This window comes from Triticum dicoccoides, chromosome 6A (assembly GCF_002162155.2).
Source record: "Triticum dicoccoides isolate Atlit2015 ecotype Zavitan chromosome 6A, WEW_v2.0, whole genome shotgun sequence".
In the NCBI taxonomy this organism is placed as follows: Eukaryota; Viridiplantae; Streptophyta; class Magnoliopsida; order Poales; family Poaceae; genus Triticum; species Triticum dicoccoides.
Window position 1 is genome coordinate 32,772,968 of NC_041390.1, and position 15,080 is coordinate 32,788,047.

The window sequence follows — 15,080 nt, forward strand, 5'->3', positions numbered from 1 at the left end:
TAGTGGGCTTTAGTGGAAGAGAGGAGAGGTGGCTAGGGCTGGGCCGCGCGCCCCTCCCCCCCTAGTCCGAATAGGACAAGGAGAGGGGGCGGCGCCCCCCCCCCCCTTCCTTCTCTCTCTCCTCTTTCCCCCTCCCGAATCCTATTCCAACTAGGAAAAGGGGGGAATCCTACTCCCGATGGGAGTAGGACTCCTCCTGGCGCGCCCTCCTCCTGGCCGGCCGCACCTCCCCTTGCTCCTTTATATATGGGGGCAGGGGGCACCCCTAGACACACAAGTTGATCCACGTGATCATATTCTTAGCCGTGTGCGGTGCCCCCTTCCACCATAATCCTCGATAATATTGTAGCGGTGCTTAGGCGAAGCCCTGCGACGGTAGTACATCAAGATCGTCACCACGCTGTCGTGCTGACAGAACTCTTCCCCGACACTTTGCTGGATCGGAGTCCGGGGATCGTCATCGAGCTGAACGTGTGCTAGAACTTGGAGGTGTCGTAGTTTTGGTGCTTGATCGGTCGGGCCGTGAAGACGTACGACTACATCAACCGCGTTGTGCTAACGCTTCCGCTGTCGGTCTACAAGGGTACGTAGATCACACTCTCCCCTCTCGTTGCTATGCATCACCATGATCTTGCATGTGCGTAGGAAATTTTTTGAAATTACTTCGTTCCCCAACAGTTCTTGCCTGTATTGCAAGGTACGAGATTGAGCACGGCTCAATGCCCGACCACGGCAGAAGATAGAGAAAAGATGAGTGTCGTCCCCTATGCCTCGGCCATAGGGTCTATCATGTATGCTATGCTGTGTACCAGACCTGATGTAAACCTTGCCGTAAGTTTGGTAGGAAGGTACCAAAGTAATCCCGGCATGGAACACTGGACAGCAGTCAAGAATATCCTGAAGTACCTAAAAAGGACTAAGGAAATGTTTCTCGTTTATGGAGGTGACGAAGAGCTCGTCGTAAAGGGTTACGTCGATGCTAGCTTCGACACAGATCTGGATGACTCTAAGTCACAAACCGGATACGTGTATATTTTGAATGGTGGGGCAATAAGCTGGTGCAGTTGCAAGCAAAGCGTTGTGGCGGGATCTACATGTGAAGCGGAGTACATGGCAGCCTCGGAGGCAGCACAAGAAGCAGTCTGGGTGAAGGAGTTCATTACCGACCTAGGAGTCATACCCAATGCGTCGGGCCCGATGAATCTCTTCTGTGACAACACTGGAGCTATTGCCCTTGCCAAGGAGCCCAGGTTTCACAGGAAGACCAGGCATATCAAGCGTCGCTTCAACTCCATTCGTGAAAGTGTTCAAAATGGAGACATAGAGATTTGTAAAGTACATACGGACCTGAATGTAGCAGATCCGTTGACTAAACCTCTCCCTAGAGCAAAACATGATCAACACCAGAACTGCATGGGTGTTTGATTCATCACAATGTAACTAGAATATTGACTCTAGTGCAAGTGGGAGACTGTTGGAAATATGCCCTAGAGGCAATAATAAAATGGTTATTATTATATTTCTTTGTTCATGATAATTGTCTATTGTTCATGCTATAATTGTGTTATCCGGAAATCGTAATACATGTGTGAATACATAGACCATAACACGTCCCTAGTGAACCTCTAGTTGACTAGCTCGTTGATCAAAAGATAGTCATGGTTTCCTGACTATGGACATTGGATGTCATTGATAACGGGATCACATCATTAGGAGAATGATGTGATGGACAAGACCCAATCCTAAGCATAGCTCAAAGATCGTGTAGTTCGTTTGCTGTAGCTTTTCTGAATATCAAGTATCATATCCTTAGACCATGAGATTGTGCAACTCCCGGATACCGTAGGAGTGCCTTGGGTGTGCCAAACGTCACAACGTAATTGGATGACTATAAAGGTACATTACAGGTATCTCCGAAAGTGTCTGTTGGGTTGGCACGAATCGAGACTGGGATTTGTCACTCCATATGACGGAGAGGTATCTCTGGGCCCACTCGGTAATGCATCATCATAATGAGCTCAATGTGATCAAGTGGTTGATCATGGGATCATGCATTACGGTACGAGTAAAGTGACTTGCCGGTAACGAGACTGAACAAGGTATTGGGATACTGACGATCGAGTCTCGGGCAAGTAACGTATTGATTGACAAATGGAATTGTATACGGATTGATTGAATCCTCGACATCGTGGTTCATCCGATGAGATCATCATGGAGCATGTGGGAGCCAACATGGGTATCCAGATCCCGCTGTTGGTTATTGACCGGAGAGTCGTCTCGGTCATGTCTGCATGTCTCCCGAACCCGTAGGGTCTACACACTTAAGGTTTAGTGACGCTAGGGTTGTTAGGAAGACTTGTATGTGATTACTGAATGTTGTTCGGAGTCCCGCATGAGATCCCGGACGTCATGAGGAGTTCCGGAATGGTCCGGAGGTAAAGATTTATATATGAGAAGTTGTCATACGGTCGCCGGAAATGTTCGGGGGCATATCGGTATTGTACCGGGGCCACCGGAGGGGTTCCGGGGGTCCACCGGGAGGGGCCACCTCTTCCGGAGGGCCTTATGGGCTATATGGAGAAGGGTACCAGCCCAAGTGGGCTGGGGCGCCACACCCCCCTAGGGCCCATGCGCCTAGGGTTGGGGGAAAACCCTAAGGGGGGCGCCCCCTTGCTTGGGGGGCAAGCCCCCCTCCCCTTGGCCGCCCCCCTCTAGATCTCATCTAGAGGGGGCCGGCCCCCTTCCCCCTTCCCCTATAAATAGAGGGGTGAGGGGAGGGCTGCATAGATCATCCAAGGCGCAGCCCCTCCCCTCCCCAACACCTCTCCTCCATAAGAGCTTGGCGAAGCCCTGCCGGAGTACTGCAGCTTCACCACCACCACGCCGTCGTGCTGCTGTTGGAGCCCTCTTCCTCAACCTCTCCCTCCTCCTTGCTGGATCAAGGCGCGGGAGACGTCCTCGCTCCGTACGTGTGTTGAACGCGGAGGTGCCGTCCGTTCGGCGCTAGGATCTTCGGTGATTCGGATCACGTCGAGTACGACTCCATCAACCCCGTTCTCTTGAACGCTTCCGCTCATGATCTACAAGGGTATGTAGATGCACTCCTCTCTCCCTCGTTGCTAGATAACTCCATAGATTGATCATGGTGATGCGTAGAAAAATTTAAAATTCTGCTACGTTCCCCATCAGAACTCAGTCATACCATATGCCATCCTACGTTCTGGTGTGGCACACAACGTCGGCACCCAACGGTATGAGCGTGGGTACGAACGCTCACGCTTGTACCACACACCATCTTCGAAAAATGAAGTTTTTATTGCTTTTGGGCCGAACTCGATACGAGCAGCGATACGACCGCTACACCGTCATATATGATATGATATCAATTACACATTAGTTATGTGATTGCATTGATGTTATATATGATATGATATTAATTGCATGCTAAACATATTGAGCACCCATGGAGCCAACCAAAATCCGTTATGTGTGCAATGCGTGATTTTTGGTTGATGTGTTTTTTCAGTTATGTGATATGATATATGGTGTGACGACTTGTTTCCTAATGATGAATGTGTAACTAAGATGCAATGGTTCCTAATTAAGGTGTTGTGGAAATAATGGCTTATGTGTTTTTTCAGTTACGTGGTGTATGATGTGATGATTTCTTGTCTAATTAAAGTGCAATGATTCCTATTAAGATATTGTGGAGATGATTAAAATTAGTTAATAAATATGTGAATTTGATGTGATATAACATTAGGGAAATCCGGTCCATTGATGGATGGGATATATTGAGAGAGGAATATACTTGGTCTTCATGAGATATGATATCTAATAACAAAAGTTCAACGAGGGTGTAAATAAAGGAAATTCAAAATAGAAGGCAGGGTGATCATTCCATGTGTGTTAACTCATTTTTAGGTTCAACAACATATTTTTCGTGGAGGCATGGGACATGAGCATTGGAAGGAGAAGCAAGAATCAAGGGGTGAGGTAGAGATAAATGACTTATTTCTATGTACTATTTTAATAATATTTATTTTTCCATACTCTCCCCTCCTTTTTTCACCATTTATTATCTATCTTTTTTTCTGTTTAGAATCTGAATCTGAAGCTAACTATACCTCTCTTAAAATGCAGGCAGATAAGTAGTAAACATTTAGTTAGTCTCGGTAGTTTAATGTGACCCTATTGGAAGTTAATTCAACCTTATTTCATTTACTCTCTTTTCCATTTTATCGTCTACTTCATTCTAAACCAATCGCGTTGTATACCTTATATATTTCACTGGAGGACTAGATGAGGACTATGGGATACAAATCAATCAAATATCCCCTACCAAGAACAAAACTCAACAAACACACCACTGAGTTTTTTTTGGCTTTGCCGAGTTCCCAAGACACTCTGCGATTCGAGTAGTGAAAACTCCTTCACATAATCGACACTAACTCTTCTGCAAAGTAATATGTAAGCATAGTCTAACACATGCAATATGGACGTATTTCAAATTGCACTACACGGTCTAAAACATCATTTGTTTCCTAAGGCGTATTTGTCAAACAGCGTTGCCTGACATGTTCCCCCGTTTCGGTTTATGAGGGATGATAGTTTCAATCATAGTTAGAAGAAATGAAAATTTAGTATCATTTGTTATCAACGGGGCAAAGGGTAATAACATACAAATGACGGACCTGAAATTGCATGCTAAATTACTAGAATGTTTGAAAAAAAAATCTGAATACTGACGTGTTCATGCTCAATGTCCCCCGTTGCTTTCACATATTTTCTGAAACATCGTTGAAGTGTTAGGACAAGGAGGAAGAGTAAAATTGTTTGAGGAGGAGGACAAGGAAGAGTAGCAAGTGGAGCACTTGGGGAAGGAAACAAATCGACATGACACTACATTGGCCAAATGGTTCATGGTGTTGTAGAAAGGAAGTGTTACAAGAAAAAAAAAGAGAGATACATCTTTTCTACCTGACGAGGTCTCTCGGCCCCCGCGTCGCCTGACCGGGCGACTCGGGCGGCGGCTAGGGTTCCCGAGCGCCGCCTCCCCCACCCCTCCTCTCCCTCCTCGTCGCCACTTGAGGTGGTCGCCGGGCAAGCCCGCGCGGCCGCCAGTGACGGTGGCGGCGAGGCCCTCGTCGCTCCTGCAGCGGAGGATCTGGATCCCAGGGGCGGCGGCCCCTGCCGGCATGGCGTCGTCGTTCTTGCCCTGAACGGCGCTCGCGGAGGGCTCTGGCCGGCGTCCTCGACCGCGGGGGCGGTGGGGCGTCGGTGGCCGGTGGCTACATCGTGGAGGCCTCCTCTTCCTCGCCAGATCTGGAGGTTTGCCGTCCCCAATTCGCTCCCTCCCCCTCTGCGCTTGGTTTCCCGCGGCTGGTCGCTAGATCCGGTGGAGTTTGGGGCTGGTGTTGCAGATCGGGACCGGGGAAAACCCCTGGCCGACTGGTTCGGCTCGGCATCGACGTCGGCCTTGGGCGACGTTTCTTTCTTGGAGGCGATGTCGTGGTCTCCTTCTCCCCACCTCCGTTCCCTCTCCCGGGTGAAAACCCAAAATCCGGCAGGATTGGGCAGCGGCGGCGCCATGTGTGTCGTTCCCTCCATAGAGGCGTTGTCTGGGGAGTGTGGTTTTGGGCGTAGGGCTGCTGAGGGTAGGGTTTTTGGCCGGCAGCAGATGCAGTGCCTCTCGCTGTCCTGTTGTCCGCCTCTCTGTTGTTGCTCGGCGGCTTTCCTGCAGCCTTTAGACGTTCTTGGCGCGTGATGGTGTGGCCGGCTTAGTGTTTGTCCCAGCGGCATTCCTCCTGTGTCTTTGGCGCCTGAGGGTTGCGGTCATCGGTTTATGCTAGTAGTGCCCTACCTCTTGTAACTAGCTCTCCGATGTGTTGTAAGTTCAGAGTGCCCCCTTGTATCTTTTGGGCTTTCCTTGTTTTCTTGTTTGCTTGGAGATGTTCTAGCGTAGGTGGTGGTCGTCATTTGGCGTCATGGTGGCGTTGATGGCGGAGGAGCCTGCCAAGGTTGGCACCTCAATCTGCTTGGAGATGGACCAGCGGAAGATGGTGGAGACGACACCTGTGAGTGCGTCAGACCGGTTTATGCCCCAGACCCGGTATGTGGCTAGGTTGGGGATTCCGGCTTTCGATGTTAGGATTAGGTGAGTGGTCTGGGTAGTGGCCCAGCTAGCACCCCTTCATCATATGGATAGGAGTAGCGGCATATGTTGCCTAGATGGTGGATTCAGGCTTATTGTTGTAACACTTTGTAAGGTCCTCGAGAATAATCAATAAAGTGGCCGTCTGCATCTCCCAGATGCAGAGGCCGGGGGTCATCCTCCTTTTCTAAAAAAAACAAGAAAAACAAAGAAAAAAAAACTAAAGCGGGCCAGTGGTCCATGGTGTTAGGAAGAGTGTTCCAGGAAATAAAGAGGAAAAAGAAAGGAAGAGTATTTTAGAAAATAAGTAGGAATGAGAACCAAACTGATGAGAAACGAAGAAGAAGATGCTGCATCGCTGATGAACTCACTGATGTTGACGTGGTGTTGGTTGCACCAACGAAATGGGTTGACGAAAAGACTACATCTAATAGATGTATGGCGGGATGAGAAAAGAGAAGAATATCAAGTATCATTTCTAGCGGTGAATGGTGTTGGGCTAGGGATATGTTCCGCTTGTTACTCGTCTCCCACATTAGTGTGTATTGACATTTTTTTATTACTCCATGGCAACGCACGGGCATGTAATTAGGTTCCGTTTTAGAAAAAATGAATTGCTTTTTTAGACTTTGTTTTTGAATTACTCGGTTCCTTGGGGAGATCTTTATGCGGCTCAACGCAGCAAACACTCGGCCTCCGGAGCGCCCTGACTGGGCTAGCTGTTTCTGAAAAGGCGTACTTCTTTTCTTAAAAAAGTACGATCTGTTTTTTAAATCTGTACACATTTTAAAGTTATAAGAAAAATGTAATTTTTTTAGTTTTTCGAAAAAATAAAACCTTTGAATAATATTTGAAATTCTGAACATTTTTTAATCTGTAACCTTTTATGTTTCAAAACAATATTTGAAAAAAATCTTTTTTTAATACTCTAAACATTTTTTGGAAACACGGACATTTTCTTAAAATTTGAAAATCTGAAAAAATATAAAATAAAAAGAAACCAGAAAAATCCAATAAAACATAAAACATAAAAAACTGGCTCAAAACGTTCGCAAAACTAAAGGAAAATGTCCTGCTGAATCTAAATGGGTCAGCCCATTTACTCGCTGGCTAGCTCGTCCTTGTGTGTTGCATCAACAATTATACGGAACAAGCATCAAATAGGGAATGCGGGTTCCTTAGTCCTCCAATTTTGTCTTTAGGCCCAATAAACTTGAACGGAGGGAGTATCACCCTGACATCCGACCATAAATGCTATTCATTTTGACCATAGTATTGAAAGTACTAAGCTTCTAAATTTGCGCTTCGTCTTTGGAGCTGGGCATCGGCAAGCGAGGCCGGTGGATGGTGATGGTGTCGGCATCGAGACTTCTATGATAACAATGATGAGAGGAGCAACGATAGAGGTGTGACAATGGTTTAGGTAGTCGGCTCTACTCTGGCGTGTCCATGGGATTAGCGCGGCTTGTTTTGTTGCGGTGAAGTCGAAACTATGGCGGCAGACCCCTGGTGGCAACGATGACACGCAACAGGTGGGTTGTTCGGTGGTCTTCAGTGGCGCCAACCTTCCATAGTTTGTCCTTCAGTACTTTCCGGTAAAAAAAATCTACAAGTGATTTTTAGGCGTTTTTCGGGTACAAACGAGTGCACGAAGAATCACGTGAACAAATGCTCCCGGAAGTACCGAGCAGGCGCTTGCTCCCACACACAAATGTGTGCCCATGTGAATTTCCCGTTGATCGATGGATAAGCTCGGTCGCTCTCTCTCTCTCTCTCGTTATTCGTGAAAATAATGATAATCATAGCACACGGCTAGAGAACCGCGTGTGAGGAAATACCGCGGCGATCTCAGATTTGGTTCTCAGTCTCTTCCCCGAAGAACGAGGAAACCGTGTACGAGCACTATGCATGCGTCCGCGTGAAAAATACTGGTAACCGATCGAAGAACAGGGGCCGTTTCCTTCTGAGAAAAGCCCAGGAAGCTCACGGCAGCTTCGGTTTCCCAAGATGGGGCAGGTCAAGCCCATCCGACGCGTGGGCCTCTGCCACATCGCGCGCTCCGCACTCCGCGACTCCTTCCTTTTTGCAGGAAAAAAAACGAACGCGGCTTCTTCTCAGAAAAAAAGGTAACGCGGCCTACAAATAGTACGGGCTGCTGCCTGGCGGAAGCCCCCGCAAGCAGGGGATTTCTGCCTCTCAACTCCCTCTCTCTCTCAGCAAGTAAACTCGTATTCAAACCTGAGGGCCGCAGGCTCGCTCCGGAGTCGGGATCGGGGATGGGGGGCTGCTTCTCCGGCGACGTGCGCGGCGGCACGGAGGCCGTCGGCGGAGGCGCGACGGGGGCGGCGGCGGGCCAGGGCGGGCCGAACGAGGCGCTCGACCACTTCCTCCAGGGCCACGGGCTGCGCGGCCTCTACACCCCTCTCGAGGTGATGCTCGCTTGCTCGTTCCCCACCTCCACGCGAAACCCTAGCTAGTGCCCAGTCCAGTCCACGAGCGCTCGCTCGCTCGCTCGCCAGTCATGGAGAATTTCCCAGAATGGTTGTGCTTCACGGATCCGCCGTGGTCGCGATTGAGGCGGGTTTTTTTGGGGGCCGAGGAGGGAATTTGGGGGTCGTCGGGAGGGAACCGCTGGGGACGGGGATTTGGTGGGCCTTCGCTGTCAAGCGAGGTGGAGTTCGGGTGTCGTTCATTTGTTTATTCCGGTAAATGTGCTTCGCTGTCACAACGGCCAGGCAGATGTTACCAACAACCTCCCGGCATTGCAAATTGCAATTATATATCGCTTTGATTCCGGTTTAGATCCCACTTTTTATATGCAAGTGTGCCTCGCTTTGCTCCGATTTTTTAATGCGCGCAATTTAGGGGGATTTTACTCTATGAAGCGGGTTTTCTGAAATGCTGGCGCTCGTCTCTGGAATTGGGTTTTGGGTTATTTTGCGAATATGTGGATATTATATTTAGGTTTTTGTGCATTTCGTCTGCTGGTCTGCGTCCACGAGATTGGTCGGTATCATTTAGGGGAATGTTAAAAATCAGACTCCAGATTTTTAAGCAAATTCCCATCCTGGCGACAACATAATCTGCTATAAAAAAACGTTCGAGTTGTAGCGAAATCCTACTTTTATGAGTTCTCATCTAAGTAGCTGGGAAATTAGTCTCTGTCGGAGCCAAATTGGATATGCGGCGCTAGCGCACCTCAATTCTGTATGTTTCCTAAGTTTTGTTTTTGGGCGTCATCTGCATGCGTGCGGATATATTCGTTAACTTTTTATTTTACAGAATGGCATGCAATTTCTCGGTGATCTGCTTGTGCAGGAATAAGATCCTAACTGCGTAATATTTTCAGTTTCTGCATGCGGTTCCTCCATTGGTGGTCGCATAGAAATTTGATGGACCGGTCTCTGGAAAACATTGTTTTAGTTTTGATTAAAATTTTGACGCCTGGATCATTTTCTGGAAGTGGGTCAGGAATGGTCAAATATATTTTAGGCCGGAGTGGGTGGTGGCGGACATCAATCGCCTGCTTTACAAATGGAACAATGTTGTGCAGACGATGGAGCACTAACTTGCATACACTGGATTACGAACTTTACGTCCTTTACGTTACCAATTAATTAATAATATTTCTATTTTATTTATGATTTACTCAATCCTTTTCAATTATAAAAGGTTCTTATTCAGATTTTTACTAAGGAAAGTCGTTCGAACAATATAATATTACGTTTTCGGTGTCATGTTTTATTATAGAGCTTTCAGTGTGAAGAACTGTGTGGTCACTTCTTTCATATTTTAGAGTTTTCATCTGTTAGAGTGTTTATTATGGTGGTTTCCATGCATGTTCAAGGATAATCCATATGCTCGGATCTGTTCCAGTCAGAGATAATTTTGAACCAGTTCAGCGTATGGTGGTGTTGCATGCTAATATGTTCTCAACTAGCTGATACTCCCTCCGTTCCAAATTACTCGTCGTGGTTTTAGTTCAAATTTGAACTAGACGTCAATATGATCTGCCTTGATTGACATGTCACCATCTTCTTGCATTACAGCTATCTTTTTCAGCTTCCAAGTTGAGAGATATGGATGCGCTTTCTAAGGTAAAAACTACCATCCAGTTCTTCCAAGCATTTCAATATCTATATCTCTATTCCCTTTCTGGTAGTGCATCTTACTGTACCATAACTTGAAAAGTGAAATTAAAATCTGTTGGGACTGAAGTAGATGCTGCCAAATGTTCAATATCCTTTGGCCTTTTGCTAAAATAACAAGTTTAAAGCAAACAAAACTATACGATTATGTATGAATCAGTGCAGATTCGTGTTTCTGTATCCACATGTCATTTGTTTACCCTCTTATTGTTCCATTTTCACCCTTTCTAGCGCTGAAAAAACAGAAATATTTTTTTATTTAGCCCTACAAGTTTGATGTAAAGAACAACAATGCATGCTAATATTCAGTTTTGGCTAAGAACAAGATGGCTTACATTTTTAATAGTTGAAACTTGAAATCGCTATCCCCAAAAGCGGCATGCCTGATTTTCCTGATAGGTTGCTCTATTTTTCAGTTTGATTTTGATATCTGTTTGTACACCGAAGATCATTGCATTGCCAATCAATTCATATTCAATCATTGTGTTTAAGTATATGCATCCTACTGTCAAAGTTTTCATTGTAGTGTACCAATCCTTTTACAGCAAAGTGTGCAACAGAAAATTATGGTGCTTGCTTGGTTGCTTTCCTTGTGTATGTGTATGTATCCTCCTCAGTTATAACTGTCATCTGCTTGGTGCAGAGTGATCCTATGTTGGTGGTTTACACAAAAATGGATGGAAGGCTAGAAGAGATTGGCCGTACTGAAGTGATATTGAATTCACTGAAACCATTGTGGATCACAAAAACTATGATTAATTACCAATTTGAGATTGTGCAACCCCTTGTGTAAGTTTATAAACTATATACATACTGATTACTTGTAGAAAGCACATACTTACTGCTACTTTTTTTGGGGCTCATGATAGATTCAGGATATATGACATTGACACAAAGTACCATAACACACCAGTGAAGGTATATTTTGTGCCCTTAATTCATGTTTTTCCTTCACCCAAATAGAGTTGTCTTAATTGTTTCATTGCGGAGAAAAAATAATTGTACGTTTTCTGTAGGCTATCTGTTATATTCAATGACTCACACAAGACAGCAACATTATAGCCTGCTTAAATTTTCTAGTCTATTACTTTATGCAACTATTGAAGCCTGAATCATTTATATTATGCAGATGCTGAACTTGGCTCAGCAAGATTTTCTAGGGGAAGCATTCTGCAATTTATCCGAGGTTGTGCAAAATCAGTTATATGATACAGTGCATAATCCAGCTGCAGCGTATAATTTCTCTAAATAAATGTAAATGAAGAAGAGAGAAACACAAACGCACTCCTGATATTTACTTTGCACCCCTTTGCTCTTTCCACAGATAGTCACAAAGTTCAACCATAGCCTGACTTTGAACCTCCGAAATGGTTCTGGACATGCCCTTCAGGGCACAATGACAGTACACGCTGAAGAAACTGCTTCATCAAGGGTGGCAGTTGAGATGACATTCCACTGCCTGAACCTTGATAACAAGGACACCTTCTCCAAAAGTGTATGCATAACTTCCTTGGTAGTCGTAAGGTGGCAAATTACTTGCAGTTCTAAATAAATGGTTTTTATTGTGCAGGATCCCTTCTTGAGAGTATCAAGACTGTCAGAAAGTGCTGTTGCCATTCCTATATGTAAAACAGAAGTGATCAATAACAACTTAAACCCTGTTTGGAGGCCTATAACACTGACATCACAACAATACAGTAGCAGGGCAAATACATTTTTCTAGTATATGAAAATTTCTGTTGGCCTTGTTTAGCAAGTGTGTAATTCAAGGTTAATCTAATATATATTTTTTATCTAATATGTGACTTTATTTCAGGATGACCCACTGCTACTTGAGTGTTTTGATTTTGATGCCAGTGGCAACCATGAACGTATGGGGTAGGTTGGGTGAGGAAGTATTTTGGCATCCTTTTCCAGTGATACCAAGTTTAATTGCTTTTGTTACTTTTCTGACAAATAGGGCTCTCCAGACAACTATCGCTCAGCTTGAAAATCTATATAAGTCAAAGGCTGGAGCAAATTTTTACAGCCGTAAGGGACAAAAGAAGGTTTGATTTCAACTATATGACACAATCTACTTAACAAAATATTACTCCATCTAACCTCTCGATGTAACCAATCTGTGTTCAGTTGAAAGGGCAGTTGTTCTTGGATACATTCCAGGAAAAAGTTCAACATACTTTCTTGGACTATATTTCCAGCGGGTTTGAGCTCAATTTTATGGTGGCTGTAGATTTTACTGGTTAGTTCTAGTTGGGAGCTTAAATGATTTCTATAGCTCGTCAATCATCTGTGGCTTATGTGTGGTTATTCCATTTGTTTCCAGCATCAAATGGCGACCCTCGTACACCCCAATCTTTGCACTACATTGACCCCTCTGGCAGACTAAACTCATACCAGCAGGTTTGGAATTTTCTGACATTTCTAAGATATTATTTAAACTGAAAGCCTTCTTATTGAACCATTTGATGTACCAGGCAATTCTAGGTGTCAGCGAAGTTCTGCAGTTTTATGACAAAGATAGACGATTCCCTGCATGGGGTTTTGGTGCAAGGATGCCACAGGGATCTGTATCCCACTGCTTCAACTTGAATGCAAGTACCAATGACTGTGAGGTGAGTTTCATGCCTGGAGAGCTACTGCCAATTTAGTTTTAATTAGTTTTGACAATGGACGATACTGAAAAGAAACATTCCCCTATAAACCAACTTTTGGATATTTGTGAACCAATGATTTTTGGAGCTACTAGTCTTTTCTGTTTCCTTGTTTTGCTTTTACAGTAGTATTAATTGAACAACTAATGCTTCACACATGAGAATGTAATGCTGCAAACCCAATTGTGTTCAGCCGCATATCCTGTTTTCCCCTTCCTTACAAATGTTAGTGTGCAGATATCGATTACTAAGAAATTAGGTTCCTGTTGGACTCATAAATCTCATTAATTACAAAATACTGATATGGTCTTATCATACTTGCCCTGTCTCATCCTCCTTAATTACTTGTATATATGTACTCTTAACGTCTCGTTTAATAGTCACAAATGTCACCTATTGGTATGGCAAATATGGTGCGACAAATGATATGTGGTAATTGTTCCTGAAATATTGCTGAATGTTGCCAGAAAATAAGAGCAACCTGTAGAATAGCTGATGGTATTTATATTGCTTAGATCAGTTTTTCGAATCTTTTGTATTTACCAGCTGAGGGCACCTAGATTTCTCAGTTAGACCGCCGTTGACGTTTACGGATTTTCTGTTCCTATCACAGGTTGTTGGATTTGAAGGCATCATGTCAGCATACTCTTCTACTCTGTACAGTGTTTCTCTGTCAGGACCAACCTTGTTTGGGCCCGTGATCAACAAAGCTGCAGAAATTGCCAGCCATTCTGCACAATACGGGAACAACAGATATTTTGTCCTGCTCATTATCACGGTATGTAGTCATATATATCCTCATGCGACCTCTGATCACAAAATTTATCCGAGCACTGTATATGCGCAGGATGGAGTTATCACCGACGAGCAAGAAACAAAAGATTCTATTGTAAGGGCATCAGATTTGCCGTTGTCGATCCTCATCGTGGGAGTTGGGGGTGCTGATTTCACTCAAATGAGGGTAAATCATTTACTGAACACGTGATAAATATTTCATCCCCTGAACAATTAATTTTCTTGTAGCAGTAAATATTTTATCTGGCAATTCTCCTTGGCTTTGTCAGACTCTGGATGCGGACTTGGGTAAGCGGCTTCAAAGCTCGACAGGCAGGGTTGCGACGCGTGACATCGTCCAATTCGTCCCCATGAGGGAAGTCCAAGGTCAGCATCAGTTTCGAATTCTGTCACCATAAACGTACTCCAGCCCTTTGCATTGCTTATAGTGCCACCGCTGAAACAAGCGTGACTGATCGATCGACGACGGTTTTATCAGCAGGTGGGCAGGTCACCGTTGTCCAGAGCCTGCTGGAGGAGCTGCCTGGGCAGTTCCTGGAGTACATGCGCACCCGGGGCATCAAGCCACAACCGCCCCCAGCACGCCTCGGCGCCGCCAGCGTACCCCCCTCCCCCTCCCCAGCTGTGAAGGAACCCCGCCGGACCTGCCACGCCACACGAGCTGATCTGCGCTTACGTACCAGCTGGCAATTGTAGATTCTACCGTCTATGTCTGACTAACTACTAAGGCGTCTGCACTCTATATCCTACGTTAGGTACTGAACCCCGTTGATCGATAACTTTTCCACCCAGGTATAGGACGTCGCTGCAAACACTAAGTATGAAAAATGAGATACCTCCCAGTATTTTTTGCACTGAAGTGCTGCTATATATGTTGGTCACTTTGTCACCGACAAGGAGTTATCTTCTAGGCGCCCCATCTTGTCATTGTGTACATTTACTTGAGGTTTTGTTTATCGTTGTTATTGTCTATGTCATGCAATTCTTGGGGCGGCTATCGGTGGTTGCCTGTTGCTGGAGACGGTGAAGGAGAAAATTGCGGATGGCTTGGTATCACATTTGCTAAGAACAAACATAATGCACTCCTGTGGGGCAGGACTGAAATTAGTCAATTCGGACATCGATCCTGCTGGAAGATCTAGGGCTTCCGGTGCGAACATACCCCCTTCTAGTGCCGCTGGTCCAACTCTTGCTAGTACTTGGCCTCTCTTTGGGTTTGAAATGACCCTACGACCTTCTCAAGCACAAGCAAGGAGTAAAACTCACAAGGTGTGACCCCTTCCTAAAAAGCCGGGCTAGGCAACGCGGGGCTCGCCCCAGAGGGCTGTT

General features: G+C 45.4%; 1 pseudogene; it reads left to right on the forward strand.

Moving 5' to 3' along the window:
* The first annotated feature begins 8,342 nt into the window (after positions 1–8,342).
* Positions 8,343–14,687, forward strand: LOC119314316 (annotated as a pseudogene).
* The last annotated feature ends 393 nt before the right edge of the window (positions 14,688–15,080 follow it).